Source organism: Corapipo altera, unplaced genomic scaffold (assembly GCF_003945725.1).
Source record: "Corapipo altera isolate COAL_440 unplaced genomic scaffold, ASM394572v1 98, whole genome shotgun sequence".
Taxonomy (NCBI): Eukaryota; Metazoa; Chordata; class Aves; order Passeriformes; family Pipridae; genus Corapipo; species Corapipo altera.
Window position 1 is genome coordinate 3,908,442 of NW_020884914.1, and position 12,595 is coordinate 3,921,036.

Consider the following 12,595-nt stretch of genomic DNA (forward strand, 5'->3'; position numbering starts at 1 on the left):
AGCTTAAACACTTTCATCCAACCAGCGTATGCAGAAAGATGAGAGACATCAAATCTCCATTAGTTCTGTATCCCTTGCACCAGTTTTTCCTGAATTCCCTGCAATGTGTCAGGCAGTGTGATTCAAAGAATGTTCATTATGATAGCAGTCAGTCCTGGGAAAGTCATGGTGTTCAGCAAGGGACAATTGAGTTGACAGTAGGCAAGAGGACATGGGCTTCCAAACTACTAGTTTAGGGTAGAGTTCTTGCTCAGTGTAATCTGTTTTCTTCAACAGGGGATATGCAGATTAATGAGAAACTCATTTCAAACAGATGTTGCTGTTTTGTACACTTTTGTCCCACCTAATACACTCCACATTTTAGGGTGAACCTCCTGATCTACTTGTTGCTGCATGAGAATTTACCATTTTATTGGGAGAGAGGAAGGAAAAATTAAGAAACTGTTGGCAGTCTTTCTCCAGCCACAAGAAATTGGTTTCAGATAGGCTGGTTTAACCTATTTCACTTTTAACACTAGCATGCCCTGTGTTTTCAGTGACAATGGCCACTCTTGAGTGATGCTCTTAGGGAGTTGGTGACAGCCAAATGTGCCAATAAAAGGGCGTTTCTCCAGAGTCTCTGTCTCTCTGATTCCTATCTGCTACTCCCCACCTGCTCTCTCACAGATTGCTCTACTAATCAAGGTCTTCTGGTGGGTGGGGTTTATTACAGTACTAGGTTTAGCCAAAAATTAACTCCAGAGAAGATGCTGTGCTGTTATGGATTACCTCTAGTTTGGTGTTGCATCTTAGCAGCCACACAGGTGGCTCTTCTCCAGGGCTGTCTGGTCCTGCCCCATGTTTGAACAATCCTGGCCAAGCAATCTTGACTGCCTCACCTAGGGCAGCAACCTGAAACTAGCTCAGTATTTTTAGAACATATGCAGCTCTAAATTTCATTCCTTATAGCTCTATTACACTAGATTAGAGATGCATGATGGAAATCTGAAGGGATCTATCAGAGGGACCTGTTTCGCCTAAAAATACACGAAGCTAAATAAGGCAAAGGTATTTATGTACTGATAGATAATGGCCAGAAGTAGCAGAGATATGATGGATACAATCCTCCAGTGAGCAGCTACAACTAACTGTAGTTATCCAATATCTCTATCTTATTCTAGTGGGATGCAGATAGGAGCCTTATCACTAACTAAAACAGAGTCCTCCTGACTGAATCAGACAGGCTGACACTGAGATCACTTTGCAGAACTTGCTCTATATAAAGCTTGCAGCAAATGTTATTTTCTGGCGGTACAATGAAATAAATCCAGCACACATTTGCAGGAGAGCTTTCAGAATTCCTCCAGGCAATGACTGTGCAAGAGAGACTGTAATATAAGTACACTCTTGCTTTGTGCAAGGCATGGTGAGATAGACAGAATTAACATTGATGGCAGAAAGCACACTCAGGTTTCATCAACGTGTTTAAATATCTGATGTCATTTTGCCAGTTTGAGTGGCTGAGTGGTAGGAATATGTTGGGTTTTATATGTTATATTTTGCAGCAAATGAGATACTGAATTTTAAAATGTACATGCAAATGCAAAATAAAAAAATCATCATAAATGGATGTTATACCTTAATGACCTTAAGCCAGTTGCAAGGCTTAATGACTTGCCCATTTTATAAGTCTTTGCATAATACCTTGGATAATATGAAACAATTTAATAGTCAGGGCCACAAAAATAATCCTAAAATTTATGATAGAGATGATGATAAAACAAGACAGTCGAGATCAGATTTCCATTTCCTTTTGGTTCTTGTTTTATCATAATTGCTAACAAAACTTTCTGAATGAGGGTCTCAATCTAAAATTTCAGCAAGGAAATGATTCACACCTGGAAAATTGGCTATGCTGAAAATAACAAAGAAACTGTACCGTTGTATATGTTGGAAGTATGTGAATGAGAGGAAAGCAGGGTGTGTGCTGATTCCATGTCGTACTAATCCTACAGCTATCAGTTAGGAATTAATAAAACATAGAACATGGTTTTCTTGCAGCTCTATCCCTGCTGGCTGCTGCCCTGGTGATACATTGCAATAATATGCCAGTGATGATATTCCAGTAATAAATGATGGTAATATACCATCAGATCGTCATCACTCCGGTGATGTGCTCTTGCCATACATCATCAGGCAGTGGAGTTTAAGCATTAGTGCAAGAGGCAAATTTCAATATACATGTACTGAACATGGTGTATGACATAATGCACTCTGTGTGTGTTCAGTAGTAGCTGTATATGGAATGTATACTGCAGATTTGGGGTTTTCTTACTCACCTGAATACTTAAAATCTGAAGGGAATGTCGGTGTGCAAATTATCACGGAATAGGATCACAGAATCATTTAGGCTGGAAAAGACCCCTAAGACCAGTGAGTGGTGGAGCTGCTTGGGAATCAGCTCTATGGGTTTTCACCATCCTGTGAGTGTGTTGGATGATTGTCTCTTGTAGTATTTATATGGCAAAATGATGTGTAGAGCCTTGGCATGATAGGTCAGGGTCAGTAGGTTTCCATTTAATTTGTGACTGCTTCTCAGCTTGTTCCTCAGACAGTGATTGCTGCTGGAGGGCTCACAAACTATTCTGTGAGTGCCAACCAAGTCCTCTGCAATGATGGTGTGATATCACACCTGATAGGCATGCAGATGGGCCAAGTAATTGGGGGGGAAAATGAAAGATCTTTATCATCCTGAATTATTATTCTTTATTTCTTTAATTTGGCAGCTGCCTTCACAGGAAGCTTATACAGATGTAAGGCATCACAGTGGTGACATTGTCTGTGAAGTCTTCTCAGAGTGCATAATTCATAGATTACTCTCCAGTGAGATTTCTGAAGAACTGATGCATCCAAGGCTCCCAAACACTGATGTGAGTTTGGGGAGTCATGCTGAATCACCTGCCTACAAGTAGGTTTAAACAGAAGGGAAGATTTTACTTTGCAAGCCAGAGTAGTAATACCAAGACCTTGGGGTCAAGGGAAGAGACTCCATTTTGGTTGGTAAAGTGCACTTTCAGAGGTTCAGTTTTGATGACAACAGACCAGAGAATTAAGCTATGCACTTTAAAGATTTTTCTTAGCCTTTCTGATACTGAATTTCTCCAGAGGAACTCAATACCAGCCAGATCTCTGATCAATAAATATGCTATTGATGGAAAGCGAGGGAAGGACTTACAGAATCAATCATTAAAGGTCAGCTGATTTGTCCCTGAAGCTCATATGCTCAGCATCTGTTTACATCTTAAGAGTCACAGATTGAGGCAGTGAAATTCAGCTGGGAAAGAGGTTTGATTTTTATGGCCAGCTGAAATTTGTATCTCCTAACATTGAAGAATATTAATTTCTGGGAGCTGGTGTGAGTAGCTTGTGCACGAGGAATTAAATTAGTCACTTCTGCTTCCACTGTTCTTTGATGTAAAACAAGTAAGATCGTTCTATTCAAGTTCAAATAAAAAACCCCAAGCCAAGTAAAGTATTGCTCCCAAAGCTTGGAGCACTGCAGTTTCATCACCCAAAATGCTGCTACTGTAAATTTGGTTCAGCTAAAAAGATTGCAACTTTTAGTACATTAGAAATAAACTTTTCAGGATACCATTGCAAGAGTCAATGCCACATGCTGGAAAAAAAAGCAATTAGAAGAAAAGAAAGTGAGGAGAGGTGAGGATTTCCAAGGGTAATATACATGCTGTAACCCAACAGCGCATCCAGAGCCACAGGGGCAAACTGCAGGTCCTGCTGGGCTTGGAACATTTTGTCTGCTTTATTAACCTCCAGTTGTGATAGTGGAACTATAGCCTGAGATGAAAAAAAAAAATCCACCTTTAATATAAAGATTGCTACTGATAAAAACTATCATGACCTTCATTAAATTGTACTTCTACTTCAGAATCATTACTGTTACCAGCTTGAAACACATGCCTGGAACATACAAAATTTAGGTTGCTTAAAGTTGAAGCAGTTTGGGTTTTAGTATGGGTTTCCTTGTTCAGCAGAGGTTCCTGTTTTCTGGTGGCTTTTACCTTTCCAGTTACTTACTCTATAGCTAAGTTATTGTGTTCCTTTCTATTCTGTTTGACCTTTTAGTGCACCTATTGATTTATTTTCTTTTAAACTTTCCAAGTCCATAGTTTTATTTTGCCAGCTGTATAGCAGTGTTTTACTGAAGCCTAAGTGTATTTATTAAATGCTCTTCCTATGTGAACCAGGCTAATAATCTCTCTAAGAAGATTAAAGTTACTTTGAGTGCATATATTTTCCATACTTTGTTCATCATCAGCATTAACAGTAGCATGCACCTTACAGTCCCTGTTAATTGAATTAAATATGAGGTTTTCCTTTGTTGTCCCATACTGAAGTCAGCCTGACAACCTCTGTTATCTCAGCCATCTTGCCCATACTTTTTAATGAACTAACAAGCAACCAGCATTCTTTAAGTTTTCTGGAATTCTCCCATGTCCACAGGTTACTGAGAAATGAACATTAGCTGCCAAAAAAGCTTCTCAGCCAGCTGCCTTAAAATTCCTCAATGCAAATTACCCAGAACTTCTGATTTAAGTATGTCTGACTACAGTAGCTGTTGATTAATATCCTCTTTAGTTACAGTAGCAATAGAAAGTATATTACCATCATCATCTAACAAATACATCACCCTTTCTCCCAACTACAGAACAGACATCTTTATTGAATTTTCTTGCATTGTTACTAAATAAAAAAGAAGTATCTGTTGTTTCTGTTTGGGAACAGACCTATTGGTCTGTTTCAAGGGGTTTTTTTTCCACTCCAGAAATATTTTGCAAAAATCGTTCCCTTATTAATGTTCTCAACTGCACATTTTTGTCTTTCTTGTCAATTACCTATCCTCTTTTACTATCACATTTTTCTTTTTTTGCCCTTATTGGTAAGACTTACTTTTATATCTGCATTCACTTCTTACTGCAGAGGTTTTTGATTTATTATGCTGAGCTTATTCTGTTGTGTTTTTACACAGATACAGCCTTCTTTCTCCTGTTAAATAAGATATTCTTAAGAAGTTCTTACAAAGCTCTCATATTTTCTGCCTTATTTTCTTCTTCTAGTTGATCTTGCTCATAATGCTTTTTGGCTTCATAAAACCAACTTTCTTAAGGCACCACTGTATTCTGTACTGGTTCAAACTTCATTTTGCTTGTGTAGGGCAATATCAGTTGAATTATTACCACTTGTATGTCAATAATGAAGCCAAGACTGGTACTTGGTGTAGGTCTTTATTCAAGATCACATCAAAGACAAGCAAAAATTACACATTAAACTGATTCATTCACTCCTGATAATGAAGTATTCCCTCCTGGTAAAGCTTCCTCATCTTTCCTACAGGAAAGACCTGGCTGTGGAGTTAAACCAGGAGGAATGCCAGCATCACCAGAGGAGTTTTATAGCTCCCTGTGGGATATGGCAACTCACTCCAGCTGGGCCCAGGCACAAATTCCCTCTCCCTCCTCCTTCCCCCATGGCAGGATTCCCTGGCAGTCCCTGAAATGAGGACAGGCAGCTGTGAAGTGTCCTCTGCCAAGGCAAAGAACATTACCTCTCTTCTTATCACCCATCTGATGGGGTCTATAGGACTTTTGAAGGAATTATTCAGATCCTATGGGTTCCACCCCAAAGTTGCCTGGCATCAAGGGGAAAGTTTCCCCAGTGAATCCTGCTCTGTGCTGGCTTCCAGCCTGTGCTACCCTTGGAGGTAAAGGGTCAGAGCTTGGTTTTTTAGAAGGCTGCATTTTGCAAGTTTCTTTGCAGCACTCTATTCACTCAGCTGCTGGCCAAGAGCATAGGTTGCTTTAAGCATTTGTGTCTATGTGGAGCAGGTTCAGGATTTCATTGTTTCAAGGCAGAGGATGAGCTGATGTTCCCCTCTGCTCCCTCTCTTCAAGGCCCAGTGTTATGCTCTCAAAAGAATAGCCCTGTTCGGTTTGGGGCCCTGGACTAAAATGTCTGCACACTGATTTCCTCACTTGCACTTTATTCAGAGCTGCTGCAATTGAAGCTGGTTAGTGTGCAGTGGCTTTGTTAGGTGGTTAACAGATCCAATTAGGGCCGAGTTCAATACCTGTTCTGCTGCTTTGCAGAGGACAAAACTGGCTGACGTCTTAACTGCAAACCTGATTAGAGAAAAAAATCTTTCAGCAGTTCTTTCCCAGTGCATCATCTCTATCCCTGGAAGTGCTGGGATTTACATGTGTATTTTCAGCAGGTGAACAGCAACATAAACACGCAGAACTGCCAGCAAAGGCAAAGTGCCCTTGTGAGGGACTGCTCTGCATGAACACAGGTTTCATGACAGTGTCCTTAAAACTGCCCCCGAGTGACAGCGTGGCCCAGCTCTGCACTCCCCTCCGTGGGAGTGTGGGATGCTGGAGCAGGGAACCAAGAGGGATCTTTGCCTGCTCACTTTGCACAGCTGGAACGGCCCATCCCACGTAAAGTCTGAAGTCAGGCTGAGCATCCGAATATGACTGATAGCGTGGTGTGTCAGATGCATTAACAAAGCTCCTGCAGAGCTGCTCTTCCCCCTCTTCAGCCAAAAAAAGGAACAAAGGATTCTTTCTATTTTGGAGCTTAGGCTGTAGGCTTAAATATTATATCTTAGGCTGTAGGCTTAAATGCATGAACTTTCAACATGTGATACCGTATTTTATAACACTGTGGCAAAGAAAATATATTGATTGCTTGCCAGATTCCTCCCCCGCAGTCCTTTTCCTGACACAAGGAGCCTGTAGAGCTAGGAATATTCCCTCCCCATAGCTGGGCTTTCACAGTAGCTTGCTTTTGTGATTGCAAGTGAGCCATAAAAAAACCCCAAAACCAACAAACCAAACAGAAAAAAAAAAAAGAGTTACAGCAAATTAATAAGTCTCTTCTGCTGAATATGTTATTTCTATTAAAATTTTAAAAGATTTTTAAGTGACAGTAAATGTGGTCTTATTTTAGAATGGTTTCCATAACACTACACAACAGTTGCCAATGGCACTTATGCCTTGTCATGCATACACACACAGTTATTTAGCTGACAACAGTGTTTAAGCCATTAAACAAGATAATATTGCAACTGTTATGCAATGGTGAAGCTTGCTCTTGAAAGAAGTATTTGGGGTTTAAAGCTGAAAGTCGACATTTGTTCCATATTCATTTATATTTGCTTTATTAGAAATGTATAATTTAATGTAATATTCAAGGCCCTTAGGGTATACACTCTGTTACCTATAAAACATTCATGCACACTGAACACTTTTTTGGTGCCAGTTCTTGGCTTTGTACATCTGCTATACAATACTGAGTATTCTAACTAACAACATGCCTTAATTGAGTTTAGGTGTTTGAGTCATTTATTTAAATTTAGTAGTGTGAATAATTTATTTCAATTTACATTTTAATTATTTTACCCACTTTTTTGGGAGTAACCTCATTTTCTAGCTTCTAAAAAAAATAATCGGCATATGTTTACTGCAGCAACATTCACACTTACTAAATTCTCTGAGAAGTTTAGTTCCAAACTGAGAAATACTAATGAATTATTCATACATCAGGCATTAGATGGAATTGAATTAGTACATCCAGATCTAAAAGAGAGCTGACCTTCTAGTACCCAAGAGTCCCTAAAGCTCCCTAAGGATTGTTTCTCTGCCATGGCAAGTTGGACTAAGCTCCATTCAAGTATGGCAAAATATGAATATTTCTGCAGTCAATGTGGGCTTATATGTTTCTTTTTTTATTATTATTATGTTATTATTTATTATCTGTAATTGAACAGTTTATTGGGACATCATACATGGCATGAAGTTCCATGTGCTCTTTGCTCAGGAATATTTATAACCCAAAGGAAAGTGATCTTTTTAATTGGTTTTCTTTGCTAAAATAGACTAATCAAGGCTACTTTTTTTCCTATGCAACAAATAGAAAGTGAAGGTCTAAGATTGGTGTTCCATTTCCAGCGGGTGCTCATTGCATTTAGGGGTCTTCCAGGTGAGGAAGTGGATACACACCCAGAGATGGAAGTTAATTTGCCACCAGTCCTCCATACAGACATGCATCTACATGTGTACCTGTGTCTCTTGAGTTGTCTTTTTTTTTTTTTTTAGTGATCTTTTCCAAATACAATGTAATAATAAGCAAAAATATATGCATTGGTTTCAACCAGGATGTCTTTATTCCTTGGATTTCTCTGTGTAGCTATATTCATATTATTCAGCACTGTCTCTTTAGAGTTATGCACACCTTTTCACACACACAAGTGTGCCCTGAGATGTTACAATCTCCTTTGCCTGCCGATCTATAGCTACATAAATGTTTCTCTAGGTAATAAATTTCACCACATTTTACTTTAAAATGTAATTTTTTTCAGATTCACTTTTACACCTAAATATAGTATATAATAGCCTGTCCATAAATGAACACCCTGAGAATGGAAAATGGTAAGCTGGAAATATTTTTAATAATAAAAATCTTTAGGTGCAACAAACTACATCCATATCTTTGTTTTGAATATCAATTGAGATGCTGTTCAAGATGATCCTTTTTATTTTTTTCAGCTGCACAAAACCCCTGCAGCTGAGCAGAAGCTGGGTGCAGAGGAGCCTGCAGAGAAGCAGTGACCCAGGGGGTTGTGATTCAGATGTGGTGACAATCACCTCAGCTGAAACCATGAACTGCAGCTTTCCAGAGCAAAACCCACAGTCTGCAGCATCAAACAATGTGGTGCCAGTGCTGCTGAGAGCTGTGTTACAGGAGGCTTTGCTGCTGACCAGGTGTCTGCCCCAGAGGGGACACAAAATTCACTTTGAACTTGGCAAGTTCTCACTTGGGAAGGTTGGATGTTATTTGTTGTGGGGTGCAATGGATGCTGTTTTCTCTGCATCACAGTCTGCAAATTCCAGCTGAAGGAACTGATTAGTTCAGCAGATGGTTAAATACCTTGTTGAACCAGAGCCATATCCGATCACTGCACACGGGGAAATGACTTGGGGAATAGTTATGACAACCACAAGGCTGGGGACTTGTGAGAAGTGAGGTGTCCCAGAGCCATGCGTGGGCAGTGAGGGGACAGTGCCAGCCTGGATGGGGAGCCCCTGGCTGGGACTGGGGGTGCAGCTGCCCCAGGCACTGCAGGGAGGAGACCCCCCGAGGGGTTTCACGTGTCAGGGGTGCGAGGCCCATCGGTGCTGGTTTGCCACCTGGAAGGAGCAGAGCAGGAGCATCCTGAGAGGCATCACAGCAGGAAATGAGCTATAGGGACCACGAGCTGCTGCTAATTCATGGTGTCACAAAATCTGCTCCACAGTCATCTTTAAATATTTATTCTTCAGTCTACACGCTCACTACCACAGACAGTTTTTTTCACTCAGACCCTCACAAACCCCTGTCCTAAAACACTCACAGGGGATTTTGTAGTAATGCTGATATGCAATATGAAGCTACTGGTGTGCTGTGGTGAATATTCACTAAACATAGCTTTTCGGTATTACAAACCTGAACACAGCCTAGAAGTAATACAGTTAAAATAATTTTTGAACAACATGACCTCTATTTTGAAGGTCATGGGCAAAAGACCTTCCTTTCTAGACAAAATATTTTACAAATGACAAGGAGTAATTTCAATAGGAAAACATTCCATCTTAGAGCAAAGAGTTTAATAAAAAATGGAAGCAAAAGGTTAAAAAACAAATTGAAATAGAAACCTCCTTTGTTTCACACAATATATTTATAATTTATTTTTAAAATGGTCCAAATCTTTAGGTATTTTGTGGACAACTCTGAGCCTACTAGTTCTTTTTCCCATTGCACTTACTATCCAATACTGCACATATGCAGTAAATGTGCAAGAGGTCAGATTGGGAGTGAGGGACATAACTGAAAACACTTTTGGCCTTTTTTGACTGCGAAAGGCTTTTCAGGTACATGTTTATTTGAGAAAGGGACTAATATGAGAAGGATGTCTTCTTATTTGATGGCTCTGAACCTACCCCCTCTCCTCACCTTTATGCCAGAGGCACAGTGAATATGCTGGGAGAAGTCTCATGCCATACTTTTTCTCTAGGCCTCCACTGCTGGAAACAGGATATTAACTGCTTGGCAATAAAGCAGGTTCTGCTTGTTGTTCAGTAACCTTGTAGCCTTCAGCTCTGCTCGAAAATCTTGCAGGAGCTGAGTACCCAAGCAGGAATCACTGATTTGTATCACGGAGGAAGGAGGATATTAAAGATACACCAGAGAAAACAAAAAAAAAAGGCCACCCTTGAAGCAGCCAAATGGGTAGAGACCCATCAGTTCAACTCCTAACCCTCATTACCTGTCCCTTCTTGTTGCCGAATTTAATCTTACACAATTCTTGCCAGCCCCTCCTCTGGTACTGCAGGCTGGCTTTTAACTTGATGAGTGGCTTTTGTGCTCAGCCTCTGCTGGGCAAGGAAGGAGATGAGGCAGTGGGGGAAATAGTGCTGCTTCTCCATCTGGGCTGGGCAGGCCTTGGTGCACGAAACCCATCAATCATGGGAAAAGGGCTCCTCAGCACTGCTAGAGCTGAGGAAAGCATATGTTCTTCCCACCTTTGTTATTAGCCCAGCCCTTTACTTCGGGTTGTGTGCTCACTGGCAGCCACCTCCTTGTGATGCCCAGGAGGAACTGCGCTGCTGATCCTGATGGGAGAGAGTGAGGGGCAGAGAGAGAGGCCAGGTGAGTGCTGAGCTGCTGAGCCACTGCTCCCCAGAGGCTGCAGGTAATGATGTCTGCAGATCTCTTGGGTGCTGCTGGAGGTGCCAGGCAGGGAGGACAGCACCACTGGGTAGGACTTGAACAGGGCTTGCTACTGTGGTTTACATATTCTTCTCTGGCTCAACTGTCAGCTATCAACCACTTCTAAGAGTCCTCCTCTGCCTTCTCTATTCCTTCCTTATCTTTTATAAAACATGTCCAGACTTTGTTAAACTTGTAATACCCAGAGAGCTGTCCCTGCAGACTGAGCTCTGTCCCTTGGCCTCTGCTCTTCACGTGATGGTCAAAGCTGCAGCACAGATGTGGCTGATGGCCAGTGAGCTCTCGTTGTACACAGCATCCCAGCAGGCTTGGAGATCAATCCTCAAGCAGACAGAACATTTCTCCTTTGCAGGGGCACAGTTTTCTGTAGATCTTCCTGAGCTGTCTGAACCTGCTTTCACAGGGACTGTCCTTTGAGCAGCCAGGCGAGGTGGGGATTTGGATACCTGGTGGGTCTGTCAGGTGTATTTGGCAAGTGAGGAAGCCTGGGTTGTGAATACAGGAATCAGAGTGCCTTTCCTGTCCCCTGTGAAGAGGAGGCAGTCAGGTTTGGGACTGCCAGGTGTGCCTGGTGCAGCTGCTCAGGCAGAGGGAGAGCAGCAGGGCTCAGGCTATGGACACTGTGATGGGCTGCTCCAGTTGTAGAACTGCAAGAAAATGAAGTATGTATGAGTTTTGTTTTCTCTCTGAAGTACACAATTAATTGGGAAGCCTTCAGAGAGTCTTACTGGGTCGGGGAAGAATTAACCTGTTTTTTGAATGCAGTGTTTCCAGTGGGTGAGAACAGTTTGGTCAGGAGGACATAAAACCCATGATGCCTTCTTGCTGGAATGACAAAAGACACCAAACTGAAAGACTGCAGCTCAAAAGTGGAAGAAGAAAAGATTCAGGACCTCATTCTGGTCTCTGAATGCTGACAGGGGACAACTGTGACAACACTGAGCCATGATGATTTGGGGACCACCATGATGCAGAAGCCTAAAGAACTGAATTTGGTCCCAGTTACTGCAGTGTAAATCCAGAACAGCCTGTTAAATCTGACCTGTGGTGAAGAACAAATGGGAACACATCAGTCCTTCATGTGTAGTCACCCTTCCAGCTCCCTGCTGAATCCACTGGGTTAAACCTTTCCATATGCCTTGCCCATGCAGAGCTGCTCCCCAGCCCTTCTGCTGTTAAAGGGCCACCAAAGGCCCCTTGCATGATGGTGACTCATTCTGCTGTTTGAAACAGAACATCTTTCACTTTCTTCTTAATATTGATCTGGAATTGCTACTCATTCTTGTGTATCACCATAAAATCCATCTGGAATGCTAGATTCATTCCAGTTAAATACCAAGCTTCCATATTAGTCCAAGTGTAATATAAGAATCATTAACTAATTCCAAGCATCCACGTTCTCCTGGCTCTAGCAGAAGGCTGAGAGAGAGGCTCAGTGTTTTTAAATCACTCCACTGTGCTCTCTTATGAAATGCCACCGTTTTCAGCCCCATATCGCATTATTGCCATTGTTGTCCTTTAGGGGTTGATGTTAATGACAACTGAAAGAGCTTAATGAGCATGTGCCTTGGATAAGCTCTTTACACACCTTATAAAATAATTACATTTTATTGAAAATTCCACAGGGCCAAGCTCACAGGAGCAGTCAGGGGTGCCAGTTTAATAGGACACAGTACAGTGCTTTACTCAAACGGGGCCGGATCCTTCAGAAGTTCACCTTCATGGCCACAAAGCACAGCAGAATCACACCTGCCCCTGCCAGTGTGGGATA